This window comes from Podarcis cretensis (assembly GCF_951804945.1).
Source record: "Podarcis cretensis genome assembly, chromosome: 15".
Classification (NCBI taxonomy): domain Eukaryota; kingdom Metazoa; phylum Chordata; class Lepidosauria; order Squamata; family Lacertidae; genus Podarcis; species Podarcis cretensis.
The window spans coordinates 6803749-6831506 of NC_137185.1; the positions used below are offsets into that span (position 1 = coordinate 6803749).

Below are 27758 nucleotides of genomic sequence, written 5' to 3' on the forward strand. Positions count from 1 at the left end.
AAAAGCAAACTGCCTCCAACAGTGGATGTAGAGACACGGCCACCACGACTAGTAGCCGTCAACCATCTTCTTTTCCGTGAACTCCATGAACTTCTGAACCCTTTTAAAGCCCTCCAGATGGGCGGCCATCACTGCTGTCGCCATCCCTGGTGTGTCATCGTAGGGGTGCGGCAAGCGTGTCACACTTTTCCATCCGTGAAATGGCCGAGGGCGTGATGTAAAGGCCTCTGCTTGAAGTTACTGCTCTCCTTAATGATTTTATAGCCCTTGCCTAGGGTTTCAGAACGGTCTCCTGAAAACAAACAATGTTTGTGACTAAGATAAGAGGTGTTGGCAATGGTTGGGGTGGAGGGAGCAGGAATGGTGTGGGGAGGAAGTGGCAGTAAATCTCATCATTGATTCCCAGGGAGTGTTGTCGCCAAGGGAACGCCAGGAAGGCTCCTCCCGGGCCTACAAAGGCCTGTTTTAGTCACTGGGTATCATAGAGTTGGAGAGGACCATGTAGACCAGGAATGGGGAGCCACAGGCTGAGGGACAACTGCGGACCTCCAAACCTCTCCATCTGGCCCTCAGGACTCTCCCTAAGCCACACACCATCCTGAGATACACCCCCTTCAGGCCTTGTTTGCACCCTTTTTTAGGGGGGGGGTGCAAGACAGAGGATAGAGAGAAGTGTGTTTAAGTGTTCAAAGAAGCCAGCCTACTACATCAAGGTAAAATTTACATTTGGAAGCAGTGCGGTGTAGTGGTTAGAGTGTTGGAATAAGACCCCGGAGATCGGGGTTCAGCTGCATGAACCTCACTGGATGACCTTGGGCCAGTCACTGACTTCCAGCCTAACCTACCTCACAGGGTTGTTGTGAGGATAAAATGAGGAAAGGGAGAGCCACCTTGAGCTCCTTGTAGGCCAACAACATGTGGAAGGCCAGGGGCTCCCCACCCCAAGACAAGACAGTGTCCTAAAGATGGTAGAGATAATTCTGGCATTGTAGCACTGTGTGAGTGTCTGGAGGCGGTTGGAGGATGGATGGCGGCTAACAGATTGAGGTTGAATCCTGACAAGACAGAAGTACTGTTTCTGGGGGACAGGAGGCGGGCAGGTGTGGAGGATTCCCTGGTCCTGAATGGGGTAACTGTGCCCCTGAAGGACCAGGTGCGCAGCCTGGGAGTCATTTTGGACTCACAGCTGTCCATGGAGGCACAGGTCAAATCTGTGTCCAGGGCAGCTGTCTACCAGCTCCATCTGGTACATAGGCTGAGACCCTATCTGCCTGCGGACTGTCTCGCCAGAGTGGTGCATGCTCTGGTTATCTCCCACTTGGACTACTGCAATGCACTCTACGTGGGGCTACCTTTGAAGGTGACTCGGAAACTACAACTAATCCAGAATGCGGCAGCTAGACTGGTGACTGGGAGCGGCCGCCAAGACCATATAACACCGGTCTTGAAAGACCTACATTGGCTCCCAGTATGTTTCCGAGCACAATTCAAAGTGTTGGTGCTGACCTTTAAAGCCCTAAACGGCCTCGGTCCAGTATACCTGAAGGAGCGTCTCCACCCCCATCATTCTGCCCGGACGCTGAGGTCCAGCACCGAGGGCCTTCTGGCGGTTCCCTCATTGCGAGAAGCAAAGCTACAGGGAACCAGGCAGAGGGCCTTCTCGGTAGTGGCGCCCACCCTGTGGAACGCCCTTCCAGCAGATGTCAAAGCGATAAACAACTACCTGACATTCAGAAGACATCTTAAGGCAGCCCTGTTCAGGGAAGTTTTTAACGTGTGATTTTACTGTATTTTTGGTTTTTATGGAAGCCGCCCAGAGTGGCTGGGAAGGCCCAGCCAGATGGGCGGGATATAAATAATAAATTATTATTATTATTATTATTATTATTATTATTATTATTCATATACGGTGGCACCTTGGCTTACAAACTTAATTCGTTCCGGAGGTCTGTTCTTAACCCGAAACTGTTCTTAACCTGAGGTGCACTTTCGCTAATGGGGCCTCCCACTGCTGTCACACCGCCAGCACGCAATTTCCGTTCTCATCCTGGAGCAAAGTTTGTAACCCAAGGTACTACTTCAGGGTTAGGGGAGTTTGTAACCTGAAGCGTTTGTAACCCGAGGTACCACTGTATTAGGTTGTAGTGCCAAAGTCCACTTAAATCCCCCCAATAAATTGCTTTAAGCAATAGAGGGCAGAGTTGGGGAGCCTGTGGCCCTCTGGGTATTGTTGGGCCCAGCCAGCATGGCCAGTGGTCAGGGATGATGGGCAGCGTAGTCCAACAACATCTGGAGGACCCCAGGTTCACTGCCCATGATACAAGCGGAGCAGAAACACAACCCCAGTTTTCCTTTGCAAATGGTACACTGCTCACACAGCCTTTTATGCATGCAGACATAAGTGTGAGTGTGTGGTACAGTGATTCGTGTGTTGGACTAGCGCCTGGGAGGCCCGGGTTCAAATCCCCACTCAGATATGAAGCACACTGGGTGATTGTGGGCCTTTCACTGTTGCTTTGCCTAAATGAAGGAGGGGGGGAGAACCGTGTACCCCACCTTGAGTTCTGCAGAGATATAAATGAAACAAATGTGTAGTCGGAATCTCCTTTCTTGAAACTTATATTCTTATCAGGAAGAACTTTCTGACACTGCTAAGGCAGTGGAACGGACTCCTTCAAGAGATGGTGGGCTCTCCATCCTTGAAGGTTTTTAAGCGGAGGTTGGATGACCATCTGTCATGGATGCTTCAGCTGAGATTCCTGCATAGCAGGGGGTTGGACTAGATGACCCCTGGGTCTCTTCCAACACTATGATTCTATAGAAATGGAGTACCAACAAACTGCAGAGAACTGAGGCCCAGGTGTCCCTCCTTATGTAGCTGTGATCAAATGGAACTACAGCCCTCAGAGGGAGAGGAAAATGTACCAAGTTGGCCTTTTGATTCTAAGCAAATGGGGTACGGCAAACATTTCATCCTTCTGGAGGGATGTGTTGGTGGGGGGACACCCCGCTAGCTCTTCCTCAAACCAGCCTGGAGCAAGAAAACCTCATTGATATGCAGTTGTTCACGTGTGCAGTAAATTCCAATTAGTTTTACGGAGGTCTGCTTAACATTTATGGGAAAGAGAGCCTCGGCATTGCTGCAATATTATCAGCGAAGGAGGTTTGGGCTAAGTGAGGATTCTTTTCCCTCTTTTTAAAGCTCTCAATGGGTTAATTATATTTTGCAGATTTGGGGAAGGGGTGCTGGGGGCGTGCGGAGAAGAGAGGATTTTGAATAACTCATTGAGACAAGGCTGACAATCCCGTGCGTTCTTTTGTGTTTGAGTGACACTACAGTATATATATTTGCAAAGGCAAGGGGTCATTTTTCTGACTGAAGGCAGCATTCCCTCCTGGGCAACCTCTGAGGGGGAGGGCATATGTCACTGGTGGGCAGGACCAGGGACAAAGTGGGCAGGGCAACCATTGTAAAATTTTGTCTTTGTACAGTAGGTTGGTTTTTACATGAGCCCTCCTCTCCATCCTTCAGCCAGGCAGGTGAGAGACATTATCAGAGTTCAAGGACGCACACAACCCAGCCAAAGACATTCCAGGAGGGTGTGGATAAGGAGAATCCTGATAGAGAGACTTGCTCTGATTACGGTAATTACATCCATTCCACCCCTATTTAGCAGCTATCTTGTGAACTGCCCTGAGATTGATGGGTGAAGGGTGGTAAACAAATTTAATTAAAATAATAATAATAATAATAATAATAATAATAATAATAATAATAATAATTTGATAGCCTCAAGGCAGCCTCCTATCCCTTTGCCACTTTCCCCAGAGGAGGACAATGCAGAAATGGTGGGATCTAGTTGGTTAAAGTCTCTAAGCTGTTTGAAATTCCGTGTGCTGCCAGGCCACTGTTAAGGGCAGAGACTGCCCGAGTGGTGCAGTCTGCTGTTTTTAGACACTGGCTTTCGGAATGTAACAGATTGGCTGGACACAGGGGAATGTTGGGAGGAACCAGCTGGGGGACCCCAAGGAAAGAAGGCTCAGAGCCCAGGAAGTAGTGGTGGGATTACAATGAGTGGCCAGAGGGAGAAGACTGGGAGGAGGAGGGGTCAGAAGCTGAAGATGTGACAGGGCTTAGTGAGCGGGGAGAGTCTGTGACAGAGAGAAGTCCAAAATCAGGGGCAGAAGCTGAAGCAGGAGAGGACGGAGGCCAAGAAGAGATAAGTCAGGCAGGTGTTCCCCACTCCTGTTGCAGCAAGCTCCCCTCCTCCCTGGTCTCCCAGAACCAGAAGAGGCATGAAGAGGGTGGAGAAGTTAGCTTCATGGAGGCACAGTCTCTGATTGCTTGGGGGAAACCCTGGAGAGGAGGGGACTTAGGCAGCTGTGGGGAGGTGGGGACCTTCAGTCTCAGCAGCTGCTTCATGAAGGCAAGACCTGCCAGAGATGAGTTGCTCTGCTCATTAGGCCTAGGAAGCTCACCCGAGTGCAACAGCAACTCTTGTGACTCCCAACACCAGAGGTAGCATCAACAGTGAGGGAAGAACACAGCCATTGTGGCTACTAGCCATTGGTTGCCTTCTCCTCCATGAATTGCTCTGATTTTCTTTGATAAGCCTTCCATATTGGTAGCCATTACTCCATCTTGCAGAAGCAAGTTTCCTAGGTTAGCTATGGGCTGTGTGAACAAGTCCTTTCTTTTGGTCTGTCCTGAACCTTCCAGCCTCCAGTTTTGTTGGATCCACTCACCCCCGGAGTTTTAGCATTGGGAGGGAGGGAGGGAGGGAGGGAGGGAGGGAGGGAGGGAGGGAGGAAAACCTTCCCCCTAATCCACTTCCTCTACATACATTTATAATTTCAAGTACCTCTACACACACACACACACACACACACACACACACACACACAATCTTCCCATAACACACACCTACAGCAGACCCTCCAGGTGTCCCTATTTTCCAGGAACAGTCCCAGATTTACAAAAGCTGTCCCAGTTTCTGATTTGATCCCGGACTCTCCCACTTTTCCTTAGGACATCCCTATTTTCAACAGAGAAGTGTTGGAGGGTACTGAGTTATGCAAACCCCCCCCCAAGCCACATTTTTACATTTTTACATTTTTATGTTTTTAGATATGTTGGAAACCGCCCAGAGTGGCTGGGGCAACCCAGTCAGATGGGTGTGGTATAAATATTATTATTATTATTATTATTATTATTATTATTATTATTATTGAATATGATGTCCCAATTTTCATCAGAGAAACGTTGGAGGGTATTATGACATGGTGCCCTTAACCATCCTTCCAGTACCAGGTCCCTCTTCCCAGTGACAGGCCTTGCTCTGTTTACTTGGATGCGGCTACTTGGTGTGGGGAAAAGCGGTGGCAGCGAGGAAGCAAAACCGGCACGAACCATGTGCTCCCCCATCTGCAGACACAGGCGTAATCTTTCCGGCAGGTGTACATAAAAGATTTATTTTTGAATTAGCATGCTATTGATTTGTATTATGTAAAGCCCCATGCCGGGGGCCTGGAGCAGCCAGCCGGCATTATGTTCCCATAGTGCGCACGGGGCCAGATCTATCGGAATGCCGCAACAGTGTCAGCGATGCTGCAGGTGCTTCGTTGTCACGAGGATGAATGGGATTAGCGTCGGTGATGGTAAAGTCGATCGAGCAGCGGGTGGGCCCCGGCGTTTAACTTCTGCTAAGAGATGATCTGGAGGCTTCCAGTCCCCTTGGAGTCTGTGCTCCTCTGACCCGGAAGCCATGGTCCCCGAGGCCTGGCGAGAAGGGGATGGAAGCAGCTCTGGCAAAGGAGCTTTCACAGAAACACAGAATCGCAGAGTCAAGGAGGGGACTCCAGGGGTCATATAGTCCAACCCTCTGCTCAGGGCAGGATTGGCAGGGCAGGATGCAACTGCCTCATCCCTCACAAGTTGGCCGGCCGGCCTCCTACTTAAGCACCTCCAAGGGAAGGAGAGTCTACCACTTCCCAAGGCACATGCCGTACAAGTCTTCTCCCAAGGAATCCTGGGAAGGGTAGTTCACATGTTGCAGAACTACAGTCGCCAGCACCCTTGACAAATTATACAGATCCCATGATTTTTCGAGGGGGGTTGCTTTAAATGTGTGGTATATACACACCCCTAGTTCCACACTGTAAGTCTCACTGTTAAGAATCTCTGAATAGGAAACCCTCAAATGTGGCCTCCTCAAGGCCTCTCCATCAGGCCCTTGGGACTTCCCCCCCAGGCAGAAGTGCCAGCTTGGTCCCGCGACCGTGGGTGCATGGAGCTGTGGGTGCCATGCAGCGGGCACAGTGGTGGCACTGAAATTTGGGGGTGTCCAGCACCTTCATGTGGAATTTTGTGGGTGCTTGGGCACTCAGGGCCCCAGGGAGTTGGCACCTATGCCACCAGGCCACATGCACCTCCTTTTCCCCCCAGGACACACCCCTTCACACCCTCTGTTGTTTCCAAGTTGTAAAGTGTCATTGGGTAATGGTCACACTTCTTGCTAGTCCGTACGGAGGATGGAGGGGCAGTGGTTGTGTGCAGAAGCAAGCCTATTGCACAAAGTTAAAATTAATATTTGTTGCTCCTCCAGCCAAAATAGGGACGCGGGTGGAATAGGGACGCAGGTGGCGCTGTGGGTTAAACCACAGAGCCTAGGATTTGCCGATCAGAAGGTTGGCGGTTCGAATCCCCACGACAGGGTGAGCTTCCGTTGCTCGGTCCCTGCTCCTGCCAACCTAGCAGTTCAAAAGCACGTCCAAGTGCAAGTAGATAAATGGGTACCACTCCAGCAGGAAGGTAAACGGTGTTTCTGTGCGCTGCTCTGGTTCTGCACGCCAGCTCCCTCGGCCAATAAAGTGAGATGAGCGCCGCAACCCCGCAGTCGGCCACAACTGGACCTAATGGTCAGGGGTCCCTTTACCTTTACCTTTTACCAGCCAAAAACTGCTTCCTTGAAATCTTTGGTTCTAATCTAATCCAACAACCACCACAATGTCTTGGAGCAGCCCACAGAGAATCCCTTTCATATCTCCACAACACTGTTTTACTTCAGGAAATGCACTATTGTCTCAGTCTAACCTACTTTGCAGGCTCATTGTACAGGCATGAATCTTAAAAAGATTGTGACATCTGCTGATACTTGACTTTAGTACTTGGCCACAGTGTTTTATTTCCATCAGTTGTTGTTGTTTTTTAACTTGATGGTTTGATTGCTGGCATGCAATAGTATTTCATATCTGACAGTGTTTGGTAGATTGAGAAAAACAAAAATTGTCCACTTCCTAATGGAGTTGAACTTCTTATTGTGAGCAGTGAAAAGCTATGACTTCTGAGCTTCAGAAAGTCTGCAATGCCTTTACATAGAAAAGCATATGGTGGGGTCATTTTTAAATGTTTTTATTATTATTATTATTATTTGAGTCATTTGAATGATTTATATGAGCCATGCAATAATCACTTACGATCTTGGTGACTTGTGTTTTGTTTTAGACGCTCATGCAGTTTGGTTACATCCTGTGGTCATATTTGGCATGAGACAGTGTTTACTCTTTGAGCATTTTTTAATAAATGATACGCGGTGTAACAGTTTTTCCCCAAAACTGACATGCAATGTTATTAGTAATTGATAGCTGATAAGCAGTGGTATTGGCTGGCAACAGGCATGTGATGGTATTTCATGTTTCACAGCTTACATACAATGTCTCTTAGGATGTTTGGAAGGCATGCGATAGCATGAGTGGCATTTCCCCCCACTCTAGTCTTTTCTAGTGATCCATGATCTTTCTTCCTCCACCCCTATAATTCCCATTATTCCCACCCAAAAACAGTAAAGTCTGTCTTTGAAGGAGAAGCACTGCAACTGTCATTCTGAAATTTAGCATGTTTCATCCCCTCAGAAGGGTGAGCATGCCTGCAGATTACATCCAAGTCTGGAAGAAAACAAGACTTGTTTCTTTTAATAATAATAATAATAATAATAATAATAATAATAATAATAATAATAAACACACCCAAACTTTAGAGGTGCTCTGCCCAAGCCCCCCAGATATATCATCTGCTTACAATTTGGCAAGCTTGCTCCAATCTGGAGGACCTTCTGTGCCTGAAAATGTCACCGACTTTTCCAAAAAGGGGATATATATCTCCATTTTTTTTATTCCCCACTATAGTGAATGGGGAGAAAATAGGGCTTTGTTTCTCATAAGATCTAATTTGAGTCGAAGTGGACGGAGCAACTTTAGAACAGATTGGGCTGCTTCCCAAAGCTACAGATGCAAGTCACATATTGTAACCACCTAGCAGATGAAGCTAGTTGCTTGGTGCTCTCAGTATGGGGTGTCACTGAGGACTAGTAACCCAAATGCTAAATTTGTCAATGGCCAGTGCATTCACCCTGTATCCTCTGCCTCTCCAGCCACTGCTGTGCACTGTGTATTGTTGAGTGACTTTGGCAGCTGCCAAACCAATCCCGTAGTTGCTTCTTCTCTCTGTGTGTTTTCACGCTGGGACTCTGCGGGGCGCCTGGATCCCATGGGAGGGTCTAAAAGAGAGACAAAACTGCAATTGTTATAAGTCCTCAGTGAGGCAACTAAGAAGAAACCTTTTATCGCTGCCATGTAGCATGCAAATTGCTGGTCAAACATTATGAAACGTCATTAGCCCCGGAGCAAAGTTGAGTCCCGTTGAGTGAATTAATACGTGCTTCTGAATAGATCTGCATGGATGCTGCTCTTTTTCAGGAGCATTGAAAGTCGCCCTCACAACAGTCTTGCAAGGTAGGCCATATTATTATCCCCACATTGCATATGAACATGTGGTGTAGTGTGGTAGACAGCATGCCGCCTTGAGCCAGGATGAAAATGCAATGAAATGGTGTTTTAAAAGTTCCTGAGGGGCCAGAAGAATTTGGCCGGTGAGAATTTACTTCTTTCACAGCTAGTTGGATTCCAAGCCAATCTTAATCTGCCTTGGCCAATTGTACAGCAAAAGGATAAGCAGGATTCATAGCAGGCAATCCCTCTGCGGGTTTATGAAAGTGGACAATTCTTAACAATAAACCACCTCAAATCTTGTGTTTCAAAAACATCTGGGGTGGCAGGGGGTCAAGCAAGGAAGGGAATATGGGTCTGTGAAATATCTACACATTTGCATTTTTCAGTCTTCGGATATCGCTTCCTTGCCGACTGCCAGGAAGAAGGAAGCTCAGAGGCTGTCTTTTAAATCATTCTCACTTGCAGAAGTTCTATCAGGGAAAAAAGCCATTAATAAGAGGGTGGGGTGGGGGGGGAGAAAGCATTACCATCTATTATTTGCCATAACATGAGTTTAAAACCAGGAAGTCGAATGATAAAATATGTGGTTGGTAAGTCTGGGGAGGGACAAGTGGAATAAGTGATAGCGCTGGGCCTCCGAGCCTTCAACTTAATGTGCTAAGTAAATCCCCGAGGTTAAAAATGTATGGAAATTGTTGCAGCTCGGGGAGACATATTTTTAACTCTCCAAAAGGTTCCTGCAAATCTACTGCCAGGGTTCCCCCCCCCCCTTTCTTCTCTCTCGTCCAAGAGTTGCACCAGACAAACAACTCTTTAGCATTTCTTTGTGTGAGATGACACACTCATTGCGCTGCTGTGCTGTACTTGGGACTGGTTCAAGGTCCTAATCTACAAGGCACCTCGATGACTTGGGTTCTAGGATACCTTGAGGACCGCCGGGCAACCTTATATATCCCTGCCTGCACTTTGCAACCTCCTAGCCCTTTAAAAACTGACCCTGCTCTTGATAATACCCCAGATCTCTCACACACATGGTCAGGCTATGAATGGACTTGTGAAATTGTTTCGCAGGCAGATTTGAACACGGCAGTAAGTGTGCAAATGTACTTGGGGACAGTGGGAGGCTAAATTATTGCCAAGGTTCACAGACCCTGACCCTGAGGACACAGAAGATGGGGAAGACTAGGGGTATTAACCACATTTGGAGAGAACATGCCTTGCAGGGGTGTCTAGTGGGAGAAGACCCACTGTTGCAGGGCATTGGACTAGATTACCGTTTGGGTCCCATCCAACCCTACAGTTCCATGATTTGTATGTATACCAACCGTTGCTTTGCCTGGGGAAGTAGGTCTGTCCCCCTCTGACTCAGAGGATGACAGCTCCGCAAAGCCCTCTGCAAGACAAGTGGGGAATCCATCGCCACCCTATAACTGGGATAGACATACATCTCTCAGTCTTACCAGAGCCTATACCAGAGGGACAGGACATAATCCCTTTATGTCACAGCAGGTTCCCACAGAGAGGTTGTGGCTAGAGGCAACCCCTTGGCTGCAGGACAGTGTAAGCAGCCGGCTGCCCCCCCCCCCCACCTCCACTATTGCTGCAGCAACATCTTGGACTTGCTCTCCTGAATTTGCCCTGCATCGAGCCTCTGGTACTTCCTCCTCCCTAAGGAGCTCTCCAGGGTCCTGATCTCCTGCACTAAGCCTGCCAAACCTTACCAGAAATATTGTTGTCATTTAGTCGTGTCCGACTCTTCGTGACCCCATGGACCAGAGCACGTCAGGCCCTCCTGTCTTCCACTGCCTCCCGCAGTTTGGTCAGACTCATGCTGGTAGCTTCGAGAACACTGTCCAACCATCTCGTCCTCTGTCGTCCCCTTCTCCTTGTGCCCTCCATCTTTCCCAGCACCAGGGTTTTTTCCAGGGAGTCTTCTCTTCTCATGAGGTGGCCAAAGTATTGGAGCTTCAGCTTCACGATCTGTCCTTCCAGTGAGCATAGGCCAAACTCTGACACTGGTCTTTGATTCGGGAATGAAGATTACGGGGTTAATCCAGAAGGTGCTTTAAAAAACAAACTGGGATCTGAAGGAAAAGGAGGGCATAGCACCCAACAAGCAGAGAAGAGTCCAGGATCTTAGAGTCAATGCTGTTTTGCTTTCAGTACAGCCACCCTTTTCAGCCTCTGGTCCTTGTTGGACGTTAAGGCTGAGCCACTGGAGAGAGCCAGGACCCAGGGGCAACCAAGAGTCAAGGCAGCAGGGCAATCAGAATATCAGGCTCAGAAGGCAGGACCAAAAAGTCAGGCCAGAAACACAAGGCAAGGTATAGCTCAGGTTGGCCATGTTGCTCAAGCAACCACTAGCAGGAAGAGGTGTGCCTTCCTGCCCAGGAGCAGCCAATGGCCATACTGGGTGGGTGGAGCTTGGCCAGATCCGGAAGGTTCTTCCTTGAGAGGCCGCAGTGATGCAGCTCACCACATGGGGCAGTGGTCAGCCGCTCCTGACCATGGATCTTGCAGCGACTGGTTTCAGTGACCACTTCCAAATCCAGTCCTCTTTCAATTGGTTAAGCAAAGGTGATCTACCTATAGGTAACTAATATCGCTCTTCTTTTGTGGTTCACGTACCTAGTTTATTTCACAATATATACGAGGACAAGGGTTTGCCGCTGGGGATTCCAGATACAAATGGAGTGGTCAGCGTGAGCCCAGAAAATTGATGCTACGCTTGTCCAAGTATGAAGGGACGAGGGTGGGGGGAAGGTCTTTTTTGGCGTGTTTGTGTTGGCTACGCAATCCATATTTAAACAGGCCCTAAGCTTGTCATCCAACGCTCATGCACACCACTCAGCCATCCTTTAACCTCTGAGTGAAATGTCACAAATGTGGTATGTAGATTGAAAGGCGAGTAATTGATCCCTTTGTGCGATGGTGGCAGCGCAGTGTTTAGACTTTGCTTGCCAGCCCCTTCCCCCCACCCCAGCCCGCCTCGCAAGCTCCCCGTCTCCCTATTGAGCCGGCCATGCTGTTGAATTTATGAAGAGAGATGTTTTAGCAGAAAATCCCCCAGAGTCTCCCTTCAAGCCTTAAATCCCCAACCTGTTCTCCCCGGGAGACCTCATGACACGGAGCATGGCAAGCCAGCTTCCTCTTGCTTATGCATTAGCCATCTATTTCAGCTTTCTGACATCTCTCACACATAAAACGGTAAGAGAGAAATAAAATATCAGTCTCTGGGCGAAAATAAAGCTTTGCCTCCCTCCTGATCTATAGGATATAAAATAAAGCCGAGACTTTGATAGTGGCTTTTCCTTATGCTGGGGTTGTTCTTCCACACAGGAAGACAATGAAGATGGATGGCGCAGATTCTCCAGGTTTTACTTCACCCTTTCTTTCCTTTTATTCTTCTTTCATCTTTGTCAGTTCCCCCCTCTTTCTCTTCTTGTTTTTAAATTCCCTCTTCAAATCCTCTGTTCCCGGCTGCACTGCTTGGTCACGTAATAAGACTTTGCCAACATTTGTATAGCGCTTTCAGTCGTTCAAATCGTTTCCCATAGAATCATGGAATTGTTGGAAGGGACCCCAAGGCAGTGGCATAGCATGGGGTTCTAGTGCCCGGGACCACATGGAGAAGGATTGATGGGAGGGAAGCGGATGGAGTACACATGCGCATTCAGCTGCATAATGTTATCTGCATCACCCAGGAGATCACAGCCACAGAGATAAGAAAATAAGAGTTGTTGCGTTGTCTGGAGAGGTCACATCCTGGTTCTCATGGAGAAGCCATTTTCTATGGAGCCCAGTAACGGAAGTGCACAGCTGTATTGAGGCAGCACTGGGTGCTGAAACTTTATGCCCCTAAGAATTTTGCACCCAGGGCAACCACCCCTGTGCCCCCCCACTACACCACTGCCCCAAGGGTTATCTAGTCCAACCCCCTGCAGTGCAAGGATCCCTACTTCGTACCTCATCCAGATCAGGGATAGGGAGTCTTAGGCCCAGGGCAGTCAAATGTAGCCCTCAAGTCTTCTCCATCAAGGAGGCTCTCTAGGCTACAGTTCCTGTCCAGAAGACAAATGAGGAGAAGAGTTCCTGATATGATGCTTCATATCACTGGTTCTACAAATTTCACTCTTTCTGGGAATGGGAATCTGGGGGTCATGGTTTGTCTTACTCACCTATCCTTAGATGCCTACGAGACACACAGACCAGACTCCCCATCTCTCTTCTCTGGAACGTGACCATCACCAGCCTGACATCTTCATCCACATTGTCTGCCTCTGGCCCTCTTAATCTTCATTTGCGTGTTCCAGAACCAAACCCTTCCCCTCCAGCCCCGGGCCGCCTTGGAACTCAGCCAAGACCTGACAAGCCCAAGCTACACATCTGCACACAGGCCTTTGCACTGCAACCCCAATGGCAGCTTTTGAGAAAAAAGCAGCTTCAGGCAGAACCGATTTTTCAGTCTAGCAATGATGCAGGCTGCTTCACCCTTCTGCCAGCGCCGCATCTTCCCTCTCCTAAACTGTGTTCCCACCATCATCGCAGAGAAACGTTTTTCAGGGCAATCAAGCACATGGAAGCCTGCAAGGGGGAATGTTGGAGGGGAAAGGAGTTGCAGCATAAAAACGGGGGGAGGGGAAGGGTTAGGTGCCTCTCCTCTGCACTTCTCAGCTGAAAATGAAGGCTACTTTTCCCTTTTGAAAAAAAAAGAGCATAGGTACCTTTTGCATTTATTTATTTTTAAATGCATGTTTGCATGCAATGGATTTAGTTTGGCTTCAGGTCAGCTTCCACACTAGCAAAAAATTGAAGTCTCAAAAAGCTTCCATCTTTTCTTCCATCTTTTCCATCTTTTCAAGGAGTGTGGTGGAGTCTCCTTCTTTGGAGGTCTTTAAGCAGAGGCTTGACAGCCATATGTCAGGAGTGCTCTGATGGTGTTTCCTGCTTGGCAGGGGGTTGGACTCGATGGCCCTTGTGGTCTCTTCCAACTCTATGATTCTATGATTCTATGATTCTATTTTAACCCCCTTTGTCATTTTACTTGCCTTTTCTAATTGTGGCTTTCTTTTCCCCAGCTCTGTCCAAGCTAGATTCATGCTATCCAATGCCTTGAGTGCACAAGAGAAGGCTGCTCCCTTATTCATTCCATATGAATTCACCATTTTGGGGGGGGAGGGGGTGTCAGAAAGCCACTCGTCTTCCACCCCCCACTCAAAGAGTACAAGAGAGAAAATGGAGTTTGGGGAGAGGGAGAAACTTAAAGTAAACATATATGTATATAACCCTATTAATTTTGAATCTGCTGTTCAGATTACAAGATGGTGGGCAAATAATATGAATAATTGAGGGCTATGGAGTTCTCTCCCTAACATCCTAAATGTGTTTGCCTGCGGTGTTTGCCATATGGAAATATTAAAAGTATTTGTGAATATTTTAAAAAAGGAAAGCAGAGGGAACTTCAAAGCATTGTCTTCTGCTCAGGCTTGGAGAAAAGGGAGCTGCTGGGAGTTTGTCAGCCTAGGGATCATGGCTGTAAGGGCCGCAGCTCAGTTGGCAGGACACGTGCCCTGCATGCAGAAGGTCCCAGGTTCAATCCCCGGCATCTCCAGGTAGGGCTGGGTGAGGCCCCTTGCTTGAAACCTTGGAGAGCCACTGCAGACAGTACTGATCCAGAAAGACCAGCTGTATTCTTTTGTTGAAATTCCAGCATTGCAGGGGGTTGGACTAGATGACCCCGGGGTCCCTTCCATCTCTACATTTTTGTGACTCAGTATAAGGTGGCTTTCTATATTCCTATTTAAGCTATTCATCAGGGAATCAAGCAGACCAGAATCTTTTTTAAAAAATTAGAAGCTAAAATCCAAAAGAAAAAAGGAATAAATGAAGAGGGAAGGCATAGAAAGTAACTGAGCTGCATGGCCCACTTCATAAAAGAAATAGACATCCCTTTGTAAATATTCAAGCTATCATGAGGAAGGAGAAGAGACTCAGAGATTTAATGTGCATCTGATTCTGCCCACCGGCTGGCAGACAGGATGGTGATTCCTCCTCCAAAGACAGGGTGTTTCATCTTTAGTGATGAAGGCCTGAAAACGAAAACCTTGGGATTTAAATGGGGGAAAGGAGTGGCGCTCAAGTCATTTTGCCTGGCTGCCTGTTTTAGTAGAAGCCATTGGGCTTGAGGGCTGGGGAAATGAAGCCCCAAGAAGGAAGATGTCAAGGCATACAGGTGCAGAGAAAGAGGAGACGGGAGATGCTGGGGAACACCTTTTGAATAATGAGAGAGAGAGGGAGAGAGAGAGAGAGAGAGAGAGAGAGAGAGAGAGAGAGAGAGAGAGAGAGAGATGGTCTCTCAAGCAGCTATTAAAAGCACTGGGGTTTTATCCATGAAATACAAGGTGTTAGTATGCCCAATTTACAGGAGGCAAGGAACATTTGTCCACAAAAGACGTTAATATCGCCATTATACAGAACAGGAAGATGGAGGCAAAGACCATTGCATCCATGGCAGCACCACAGAGGCATCCAGCTTCTGTTATCTAAATGTCAATCTTAGCTGTTGTTTTCTTTTTCAGTTGGCCCTGAGATGCCTTTTATATAAAAAAAAGTCTCACTTAGCTGATCAAAGGCTTTTAGGGGCCTGGCTAATATTTCCCAATTTATTAGGAAGTGTAACTGTAGTGGTGGTTTCTGTGTGTTTGTCCTAAGCAGAGAAGGATGGAAGAGTCAGACAAAGGTGAATTAATGCTTTGCATCCCATAATGAAATTGGAGGATGGTGGGCTTGCACACTGCCTCACTCCTTGCAGCCTCTGCTGCAACTGAGGCTTCCCAACCAAAGCATTCAGCTTTTCGAGTCCCACTCAAGCAGCCTTATGTGTTGTGTGATCCATTCATAATTGCCACACAGCGCATGGGAAATTGCAACCAGGGCTGGCTGTGACATTGGCCCAGAAACTAGCCAGAGAACCCAGACACAGGGATAAGGAAGTAATTCAGTTCAGTTCACATTTAAAGGCCAGCCTACCCAATCTGCACTTTCTGGAAGAATGCAGTAACCAAAACATTGCCATCCTGAGAAATTCGCACTTCTCCAAATTTTGCAATGCAGTTCTCCAGCCAAGCAACACGTACAAAAATGCATATACTGGGGCATAAAATTAATACACTGGTGAAAACAACACACAAAAATGGTTCATACTGGAGAAGATCAATTCGCAATAATATCTACAGTGGTACCTCAGGTTACATACGCTTCAGGTTACATATGCTTCAGGTTACAGACTCCACTAACCCAGAAATATTACCTTGCTTCAGGATGAGAACAGAAATCGTGCTCCGGCGGCACGGCAGCAGCGGGAGGCCCCATTAGCTAAAGTGGTGTTTCAGGTTAAGAACAGTTTCAGGTTAAGAACAGACCTCCAGAACAAATTAAGTTCTTAACCCGAGGTACCACTGTATATTGGAGGTAATGGCAAACAAAAAAATTGTGGATATTAGGACAAATTCACACTAGGATGCTGATGGATTTTCAAGAGAATTTTCAAGAGTTTTCATTTTAATTGGAAACTGATGTGGAAATGAGGAAAACCAGTTTTAAGACTGGAAAATGGAGGCACTAATCAGACTTATGCAATAGTTGGGGGTTATAGTGGGTAACATCCAAATTACAGAGCCCCCACTCCAACGCCAAACCCCATAATCAGAGTTCTGGCATTAACTAAGACAAGCCAGAGGTTCATCTAGTCCAACAATCTCTTCTCAGTGGCCAACCAGCTTCAGAATTCGAACACAAGTGTACTCTCCTGTGCTTTCCAGAATCTGGCATTCAGAAGCATTAGTGCCTCCCACAGTGGAGGTGGCAGGTCTCTGTCAGTAGCCATTGGTAGCCTTGCCCTCCATCAATTTGTCCCGTCATCTTCTAAAGCCACCTGAGATGATGGCCATTGTGCAGCCCCACAAGCCTTTGCAAGTGCAATCCCAGGAGTGCTGATGGTTCCCCCCCCCCCCAAGGGTTTCCAGAGGTTTAGAGGATGTTTGCAGGCTTTTACATTGCTGCTCCCATTACTCACGATTTCACTTAAACGTGTGGTGCTTCGGAATGTAAGCCCCACATAAAGGGGGAGTTGCTTGCTGCCTAAAGATATATAATGAAGGCTCCAGGTGAGTCTCCCTGGGAAGAGCATTCCACAAACACGGGGCCACCACAGACAAGGCCCTGTTCTCATGTTGCCACCTTGTGTACTACAACATACAGATTGTCCAGAAGTGACCTACGTTCTTTTCTATTTTCTAATCCCTTTATTAGATTTCATTTTTTTGAAAATACAGATTTAAACTAAACTAGCCTACTCTAAAAAAAATAAAAATAAAGTCAGTTTCTACATTGTTCCAACCACTTTTGCCTCTGGGCCCACCCTCCACCGGAATATTGCCCAAAATGTTGCTGGGAGAGGGCTGGGAAGTCTTCACCCAACACACATTGCCTGAATTGTTTGCCAAACTCCTGTTCGAATTCAATGAAGCTGTCGTCTGCACATGTGCAAGAATTGTCTCAAGTGTACACACCTCTGCTTAAAATTTCCCATTGGGACAGAAGCTGACTTGCGGGGAAACACAACAAACTGCAGCATTTCTCAGGAAACAACTGGATCTGCATGGATCGGGGCCTGCTCCCCTGTGTGCTCTGCTTCAAATGCCAGCAGGTGGGAGCTTGCTGGAGTCAGACTGTACCCACCTTAAATCTCACACATATTCAAATTTAGCTCAGTTGGCTGGGGCCGACTGCCATTGACATCCTCCAGAACTGTACCCCCCACAGCGGCTATTCCACCTGGTCATTATGTAACTATTATGTAAGAGCTGGCACCCAAATTAGCTTCCTCCCTCTCTGCCCACCCCTTTCTTTCTCCCATTTGTCATTAAGCCAAAGAGGACACTCTCTGTTCTTATACAGTACTTAGGAGAAATGTTGAGGTCTTAGCAGTGATACCCAACTAAACCATACACAGAGTAGACCGAATGAAATCAATGAACCTTGCATTGATTTCATAGGTCTACAGCATGAGTAACATTGGCTTTCACTCTATATTACAACAACGACTCATTTCAGCGGACGCACCGATTTCAATCAATCTGCTCTGAGCATGATTAACATTGGCTATCACCTTATATCGGCATTTGCCAACCAGGTGCCTGCCAGATGTTTTGGACTAAAACTGGGACTGATGGGAATTGTGGTCCAATATATCCAGAGGGCAGCTGGTTGGCAAAGGCTGCCTTATATTATTTATAATACTTTTGGTGCACACAAATACTTTTCTGCAAGGGTGAACAACACAGGTTTCCTCCTCCACATGCACACCCCATAGTTCCCATGATGGAACTCATGTCACGTTAATGACCCACTGCAGGAACCAGCCTGGATAAACCCAGGAAACAACATTCTCCAACTCCCTGGGCTTCCTTCTCTCCCCTCCCCCTCGCGCCTTTACCTCCTTCCCAAATGATTTGCCCAAAAAACCAAAGGAGGCTTTGCCAGGAAGCTCTGACAATAAATCAATGTAACCTTTCAAAACCCATCTGATCAAAAGGCAGGTTTGCTTTAGTGGTTTTGTGAGGGAAGTCTGACGCTTTCCAGATCAGTGCTCTTACAGGTTCCTAAAATCATTAAGGGGAGGGGTGGGGATGCTTGAAAGCAGGGGGAGAAACAGGTTTGTATAATAATCTCCTTTTGTGGGACCTTGGAAGCAATTACAGCCCTGACCTCCCTTATTTCCCCCCACACACACACCTTCCTGCACGCCTTTTCATATCCTTTAGCCCAGATATAGCCCACTGCACAGAGGAAACATCCCCACCAACATACTGGGGAAAAAGGAGGGTGAGTGGCTGCCTGGTCCTTTTGGGGAGGAAATGGCAAAAGTTGTCTTTCTCCCTCCCCACTTCTCTCTGTCTGTCTCTCTCTCCCCCCCATCATTTCAGATTGGAAGCTCCTCAAGGCAAGCGCCTGTCCCCTTGCTCTTCAACAAGCACAATGCATGCAGATGACGCTACAGTGGTACCTCGGGTTAAGAACTGAATTTGTTCTGGAGGTCCATTCTTAAGCTGAAACTGTTCTTAACCTGAGGTACCACTTTAGCTAATGGGGCCTCCTGCTGCCGCCGGAGCACGATTTCTGCTCTCATCTCTTCTTAAACCGAGGTACTATTTCTGGGTTAGCGGAGTCTATAACCTGAAGTGTCTGTAACCTGAAGCATCTGTAACCCGAGGTACCACTTTATATAAAAACGCACCATCATCATCCTTGCCACCAGGATTGGTAGATCTAGGGTTGTACCCCATGCTAAAGCTGCACAAGGTAGGCTCATGACTTAACTTGGCTCCATTAATTTCAGTCAGTCTAACAAGTATATAAGAAGAGCCTGCTGGAACAGGCCAACGGTCCATCTAATTCAGCAGCCAACCAGATGCCCCAATGGGAAAAGCCTGCAGGATTCGAGCATAAGAGCATCCTCCCTCTCCCTTGGTCTCCAGCAGCTGGCATTCAGAAGTATTGTTGCCTCTTAACTATTGGCTACAACCTTTATTTGTTTGTTTCACTTCCATGTGAAATGTTATGATGATGTCTCTTTTCCTCTCTGTAGAAATATCTCCTTCAAAACAACCCACTTTAAAAAAAAAACCTTTGCCTTCATGCCTTTAATCTTCATCTTCCCCCATCCCAAAACAAAGTCTGTGTTCACTAGTACATGTGAACACATTTAATCACTTCCTAACCTTTTGCATGTCCCTGTTTTCAGCCTTGTTGCCACATGACTGCCACAGTCTTGTTTGTTTGTTTGTTTGTTTGTTTGTTTGTTTGTTTGTTTGTTACTTGCAAAGCCCAGCAGGGTCTTCTCCTCAATGTCATATTGTATTCCTCTTGAGAGCAGAGGCCCATGATTATTTAATTGTCTTTATTTTGGCTCATGAGACTGTCTAAAAAAACAGCGATGTAGAATGATGCAACTATATTGGTGATGCTCTCAGGCTCTCCTTCACTCTTTGCTTGTAGGAAACCCATTCCAGACTGAGCTGGCAAAAAAACACCTTATTGCCTGCTAACAAGAAGAAATGCATTGTTGGGTACCACCCCAGTCTCTGAGTGGTGAAAGACTCCAGGGGTCGCAGTGCTTACCCGTGGTTCAGTTTCCTGGAAACAGTGGTGAGTGTGCTGTCTTTAGTATATATGGTTTTATATCCTATGGTCAGAGGCAGTATGCTTCTGGATGCCTGTTGCTGAAAACCACGGGAGGGGAGAGTGCTCTCACACTCAGGGCCCTGCTGGCAGGCTTTCCATTGGGGGCATCTGGCTGGTCACTGTGAGAACAGGTTGCTGGACCAGGAGGTCCATTAGCATGATCCAGCAGGGCTGGGTTATGTCCTTAATACACAGCCCCCCCCCCCGATTTCACTAAACTGCATCAACTATCAACTCCAGCCAGCACAGCTGAGGGTCAGGGATGCAGAGAGCTGGAAGTCGTGTGACTCTGATTTAGGATCTACTTTGGAAGACCAGCCAAGTTCATTCATCCCATACTCCAGCGACACACTAGATCAGGGTTTCCCAAACTCGGGTTCTCCAGCTGAACCCGAGTCCAGCTGGACCATTGCTGAAGTTGGCCTGGGGGTTCCTAAGGTGGGGACGGCGGTGGTCTTTGTAACTGCTGAGATGCCAGCCACCAATTCAAAATAAGACGGTGGACCAGAGCATCACTTTGGCATGACTTCACCGGGGTTTGGCACCTCTCAAAATATTGTCACCAAACTTGGCAGAAGGGTTCGCAAGTCTTTACCAAGTTTGGATGCCAAGTGCCATGTTTGAATCAAGAAGGTGGGGCCAAATTACACCGTCACCCACTTTTTAAGCATAAGTTTGGCCACTTCTTAAGATACCATCTCCAAACGCCGCACGAGAATTCATGAGATGGGACAGCGGTCTTCATTGTCTTTGGATGCCGGGCACCATTTTGAATCGAGATGCTGGACCAAAGATGGTGACTTCGCCAGATTTGGTACTGCAGAAAAGGATAATATTATCATAGGGTCCGGGGCAAGGAAGAAACAAGCCCCCTCTTTTGTAACAAGTTTCCAATGTCCGGCCCTATTGATAAACCAACAGTATCTGTTTTGGATCTGAATTGATCTTAAATACATGCTGTTGTCATTTTCTTTAACTGCTTTTATATTTATGATTTCTAAATGGTTTTTATATACGCAATCACTTTAATTGTTTCTTATATGTGTAACTGTTTTATATATGGTACTATACTGCTTATTGCTTTGGGATGTCTCGGGGGAAGCAATTGTTATTGAAACAAACAAGAACAATATTTTACTTTGTTTACAGGGCAGCGTTTCCCCCTGGAAGTCAGCCAAAATTTGCATTCAGCCACATAAATTAGCATTTGTGAATTTTATGCAGTTTTTAGCCATGTGTGCCTTGAGTCTTTTAAAGATCTCACAATGCCCTTCAGCCTACCAATAATATTAAACAAAACATCCCTACGCCAATTAAATTAGGCCTGTGCAATTAATTGATGGGGGTTATGTTGTTGTTGTTTGGGGTATAGTTTTTGTTTGTTATTATGTTATGTATTTTTGTGTTTTTATATTCCATACCGCCCTCTGATCTTTGGATGGTACAGAAATAGTAGCAATAGTCGTAGTGGACTATAGACTGCAATCTGAACCTAGCTTATTTGGGAGTGAGCCCTATTGAATTCTGCTTCTGGGTCAAAATGGTTAGGATTGTACTATACAGCTGCAGCCAAAAGCACAGTTATTGGGGAGGAAGGCCTACTGAGCAGAGCAGAGCTTCAGAGGAACTGGGCACAGGGTTGCCCTGTTCATACTTTTGTTGACTGGATGCATGGGAGAAGGGAGGAAAGCTTGGAGCCTTTAGCCAGCCTGTCTGTAACAGTTTGGGAAAGTGAAAAAGGAGAGGGAGGGAGAGAGAGAGAGAGAATAAAAAGGGGGGGAGAAAAATAAATTGAAGAGAGAATAAATGAAAGAAAGAAAGTGAACTACATAGACAGATATAGATAGAGGGAAAGGAAGGAAATATATATAATCAGAGAATAAATTAAAGACAGTGAATAAATGAAAGAAAGAATGAAAGAATGAACAAGATAGATGAAGAAAGAAAGAATAGAGAGATAAATAGAGAGATGAAGAGAAGGAAGGAAGGAAGGAAGGAAGGAAGGAAGGAAGGAAGGAAGGAAGGATAGCGATAGATAGATAGATAGATAGATAGATAGATAGATAGATAGATAGATGATAGATAGATAGATGATAGATTAGATAGATATCTGGTATTCTCCTCCTAGCCTGCTTCTTCCTGGAAGTCCAGCCCTGGCAGGCTGATAACAAAGTCTCTTCTTGCTCAGCGAAATCCGCAGCTGGGTTTCTTCCCCCGCCCAATTCACACACACACACCCCTCATCTCCGCAAACCGTTGAGGGGCCTGCGATGCTCATCTCCTGCGCCTTATTCATCCCGCATCAGCGCTTTTCACTTGGGGGGCTGGAGTCAAAGGCGAATGGGTCCCTTGGCACCGCTGGTGCATCTGTCGCCTGGGAGGGGATGGAGGGAGCCGGCGGGCCGTGCAGCTTGGCAGGAGGACGGAGGACGGAGGAGGAGGAGGAGGAGCCCAGCGCTGGCCGCCAAGTGGACCCTCTGGAGATATGGGGCCAGGGACTCTGGGCTCTCGCCTTTCCCTCTTCTCCTTTGTACTATCTCTCATTCATTCTCTCTCACTCTCTCTTTCTTTCCCTTCCTCTCTCCCATTCAGGGCTCTCCCAGTCAATCAGTTCACTGAGCATCCTTCCTTGTTTCTGTGCAGGGAGATTAGACGATGTCGGCTCTTTCACGCGCCTTGTGGGTGTTACACGACAGTGGTCTCAAAACAAGTGACTCCGCGCGCTCCCCCCGTGCATTCCCCCCCCCCTTATATCAAAGGGGGCTTCCACACTGTCGCCTTTTTCCAAGAAGTGGTTTGATCCCCTCCCACCAAAAAATTCAGGTTGCGCAATTATAGCTGCTGGGGAGCAGGGACTCTTGCACAGCAAACCGGCTTGCGCCCAAAACTTAAGTCTTTCTGTTCTTTCTTTCTTTTCTTCTTTTTGCGAAAAGGAAAGCGACGGAGAGAGGCACTGGGAGGTAACGCTGGAGGTAACCTCCCACAAACAAATTCGAATTATAGCTCAATATTTCGGTATTTTGAAGCGCTCAAAGAGTCCGATTTGGAGCAGGGAAATAGACGTGTCTTCCCCTTCATTTCTCCCGTTCCTCTGTCTTTTCCCCTTCTCCCGGTGTTTTCCCTCTCCCTCCTTCCCTGCCCCTCTCACTTTCTCTTCTTTCTCTACATGGGGGGGGGGAGGGGAATCAGTGAGAATCATTATGAACCCCCATACCTTTCCCCCCCCCCCGGAACCCTCCCCCTTTTCTACACCCACATAGGCAAAAAGTCAAGAAGCAGACAAGCAATGGCAAAACCCAGAGACACCTTAGACACGGAACCCGTAAAGTTAGGTTTGGCTTTAGATACGGAATCTGCAAAGTTACGTCGGAATGCGTCCCAGAGACGATTTAGACACGGAATCTGCAGAGTGACGTCGGAATCCGTTCCAGGCACGTCTTCGACGAGGAATCTGTCCATGCAAAGCTTTTTCTTTTTCCAGCGTTTGTTTGAACCCCTCTTGCTCATAAACGCAAACTGCCTTGGCTTCAGTAAAAGGGGAGCGCCCTCGGAGGGGGTAAATCGCGAGACTACTGTCCTAGGAAACCTTCGACGCGACCAGCGAAGCCTAGGCACGCCTCTTGAGCAAAGCTCAAGGGCGACTTGCTTCTGAGTAAACATGCATAGGATCGGGCTGTTGGGGCGCTCAGGATCGCGGTCTGAGCAGCTTGATGATCCGACCCGCTGCGCGCCTTGGCTGCCCGGCTAAATCCTTGGGCAGTCCAAGATCCTTCCAACGCCTGCAGATCTTCTTATGTAACGAGATTTCTTTGGAAGCAGGTCCCTATCCGGGTGCGCGGAGTTTCTTCCTAAACCACGCTTGCTGTGGATCGTAGCTATCTCATTCTCTTAAACTAGTGGTAAACGCATCTAACTAGTTTGCTGGTGGTCGGGCTGCGGTATTCCGTATTAATCGTTTCTGTAGAATTGACCCGCAGGTTCAGATCTGGAAACGGATTTCATGGGTAAAACATGGGCTGGGTGTACTCCCCTAAGCAACGTGTTTCGAACAGGGGAGCACAAAGAGGCTTCACTCTGGATTCACTAGGTTGTAAATCGGATTGAGAGGGGTGATTGGGGGAAGAATAGGGGTGTTGCTGACCTCACACTCCGCCCTATGTTATTGTGGGGGGGCAGGATGTATCAGTTTATGGCAAACTTGCAAGATAGCAGAAATACTTCAGGGGTGGAGAATCAAGAGATTAGCTGAGGTGGGGAGGAAGGTTATCTTTTGAATTGATTTGGGGGTGGGGTATTTTCTGGAGCGACTACGTTAAAAGAAACAGCAGCAGCGCAATCCTATGCGCCTCTCATCAGAAGTTAAGTCCTACTGCGTTCAATAAATCTTATTTCCAAAAACAGGAGTTTTAAAAACACCATAGTTTCGCCTTCACCCCGTTGTTTTAACACCACATGTTTGGTCTCCAAGCAAATAATTCGTTTTAAAAGAACTGGCATCGGGATCCTAAGCAAATTTTAGACGGGAAATAAACGCTCTTGGTTTCACATCCCTTTCAACTAAGGGGAGAAACTTTAGAGAACAAACCGATTTCACTTTTTGAAAAAAGGAAACTTGCGTTTGTGTGGCAGTTTTGGAGAAACCTTGGTTTGTAAGAATGTTGTTCCTTTAGAAAAACGAAATAATAAGAAAGGAGAAAATGTAGGAGTTCGATTTTTTTTCAGGATAAATAAACAAACCTAAAATAAGTAGAAATGCGACCGTTAAAGGTGGCATAAATTATTACTGTATATTATTATTATTAATAGCAGAATTAATAGCAACAGCAATCTTTTTGTTTCCATTATTATTTTATCCCTTTTTTCTAGTCATTCGAGATGAAAAACAATTACAGCTAACTTCTTTTTTTTAATGGTTTTTCTTGTTTGTTTGTTTTGGCACTCCGAGAGCCAAAGAAGTGTCGGAATACCGTCTGCCTGCGAAATTCTTCGGCTCCACTCATCTTGCTAGTCATGTTGTGTAAACCCAAAGGCGAGAACTTGTTAGCCTTCTATTTGAGAAGGGCTTTGACTGGGAGCGGGATTTAAATGTAGCTCTCTCCTGTTAAAAAACAAACAAACACGGCTGTTTTCTCAGAGGTTTGAGCCTCTTGACCGAAAGCGGCAAGATTTTAGGTGGGGAATTTGTCAGAAGGGGAGATTTTTAAGCGATTCGCGTTTCTGCAGTTAATGGAGGTCGACTTTTAAAACTTCTGTTTTCGGGGAGGGGACAGGTGAGGACTGGAAAGAGGGTCTCCGCCCCCCCCCCTTCCCCCAGATCAACAAGTGCTACCTGGATTAAGCGATTAGTACGACACACAGACATCTTTTTGTCTTCCCCTCGAGTCATCCTTTTCCAAAGGCTGGCCAGCCCCCATATATATATATATATATATATATATGAGTAAAAGTACAGAAGAGAAACGGGGAGGGAAAGGGGGGAGATACATATATGGATGAATATATTCCCCCCACTTCACTCCAGCCTCGAGGCCTAACCCAGAGCTCAGGAGTTCATCTTTCACGGAAATCCCTCCCCCCTCCAAAAATGGTCACATGAAACAGCATCCTTCACAAAGCATGGAGAGTTTGTGTACTGTATGTTTTATATATATATATTTGTACACACAGAGAGAGGGAGACTAGAGCCATTGAAAACAACGAGCCTGACTTGTATCGGTAAATTTCAGTGAGTAAAAATTAGTTGAATGCAACCCATGCACACACACTTGACACACGTATATACGCAGTATGCATACATACACATTGGACACCCTTATTTTAAAAGGTACTAGAAGTCCTACAGATCTAGGGAGCGTGAGGAGGATCTTATCAGGACGTCTCCACCCGCGTCCTCCCGGACTAAAGTTCTTCCTTCCAAAATACCTTTTTTTTTCTCCTCGCGGATGGCGAAGTCTTTCTCCCTCGGTCCGCTCCGAGGCTGCCCCTTCGATCTGCGAGCACATTGGCTTTTGAAGGAGCTGCCTGCATCCTGTGTGATCTCCTTCCCAGTACTCCCCCCCCCCCCGCAACACCCAGGATCTCCTCCTTGGGGATCGAGTGCTATTTGTGAAGTCCAGGCAGAATGCAGTCAGCAATCGAGGTTTTCGCCCTGACATCTCGCAAAACACACAGAGACTTTATCTTCGTCTCGCCTCCCACCCGCAACGCAATGAGGCCCCATTTCCATTTCAGACTAGGAGGAGATTCTTGCCCCGACCCTCAGCAAAAACGAAAGCAAAACACCCACACGCACCTCTTTTGCCAATGCTAAACCTTTTATAAAACACACACAGAGAGATAAATCGTATACAATGAACTTGAGTTCCCTCCGTTTCAAGTCGGGCGAGCGATTACAATAAACTGCCCCCTTCCCTTTCTGCTAAGAGCAACCTTACTTCATTTATTTACTACTCAGAGTAGAGCCATTCGAAGCAATGGCCCTCAATCCGCAGGTCCCCCGTCTTCTTCAGTGGGTCTACTCCGAGCAGGTCGAGAAGTTGCGCCCCAACCTTAGCCGCGCTCAGAGCAGACCCCTCGAAACCCACGCGAGCGCTTCCAGCGGGTCCACTAGACACCACAGGCCCCGAGCTGGTCCCAACATCGATCCCAGGAGTCTCCAGGGAGAGATCCCTCGCCTGAAACCCTGGGGAGGGCAGCTGCCAGTCCGTGTGGACAATATTGGCCTCAAGTGGACCACAGGGACTGGCTCGGTATAAGGCATGACATTCTACGTTCCTAGTTCGATGCAACCCCTTTTAAAAAGGAAAAATAAAAATACACACACACACATATGTCACACACATACATACACATGCCTTTCTTTAAAGCTATGGTTTTCCCAGTAGTGATGTATGGAAGTGAGAGCTGGACCATAAAGAAGGCTGATCACCGAAGAATTGATGCTTTTGAATTCTGGTGCTGGAGGAGACTCTTGAGAGTTCCATGGACTGCAAGAAGATCAAGTCTTTCCATTCTGAAGGAAATCAGCCCTGAGTGCTCACTAGAAGGACAGATCCTGAAGCTGAAGCTCCAATACTTTGGCCACCTCATGAGAAGAGAAGACTCCCTGGAAAAGACCCTGATGTTGGGAAAGATGGAGGGCACAAGGAGAAGGGGACGACAGAGGACGGGATGGCTGGACAGTGTTCTCGAAGCTACCAGCATGATTTTGACCAAACTGCGGGAGGCAGTGGAAGACAGGAGGGCCTGGCGTGCTCTGGTCCATGGGGTCACGAAGAGTCGGACACGACTAAACAACAACAACAACATGAATACAACAACACGACTCGCCTGCAGCTCTTCTCCGAAAGGACCTACCCGTTGGGGCGGCGGGTTCAGAGCGGAACCTCTCCCGATCCTCGGGCTCAAACTCTCCCGAAAGTTCCCCCCTCTCCATCTCCATCAACTTCGGCGAAGAAGAGCGCGAGGAGAGAGGAGGACGCAGGCAGCCCCTTCTCTCCTCCTCCTCCCGGTCCTCTCTCTTCCAGGATCCTCCTCCTTCTCCCCATCCTAAACAGCCCCCAACGCTGCTCTGTCCACACCCCCACACCCCCCGCGCCCCGTCCGAGCGCGCGAGCGCAGCAGCAGCGCACCTGGTGGGAGCGGCGTCCGCGCCGTCGGGCTCCGGGCCGGGCTCCCCGGCTGGCCTCCTCCTCCGCCTGCCGCGCGCGGGGTCTCGCCGAGGAGCC

At 47.5% G+C, this 27758-nt stretch overlaps 2 long non-coding RNA genes across 2 annotated transcripts; one reads left to right on the top strand and one right to left on the bottom strand.

Annotated features, from left to right (window-relative positions):
* Nucleotides 1-21336, top strand: LOC307204353. The gene is made up of 3 exons (XR_013833628.1): nucleotides 1-713; nucleotides 19846-19995; nucleotides 21181-21336. It is a non-coding gene; the product is annotated as an uncharacterized lncRNA (long non-coding RNA).
* Nucleotides 8005-27730, bottom strand: LOC307204371. Its single transcript, XR_013833648.1, has 2 exons — nucleotides 27663-27730; nucleotides 8005-8555 (listed from the first exon to the last, which is right to left on the bottom strand). It is a non-coding gene; the product is annotated as an uncharacterized lncRNA (long non-coding RNA).
* Nucleotides 27731-27758: the final 28 nt, after the last annotated feature.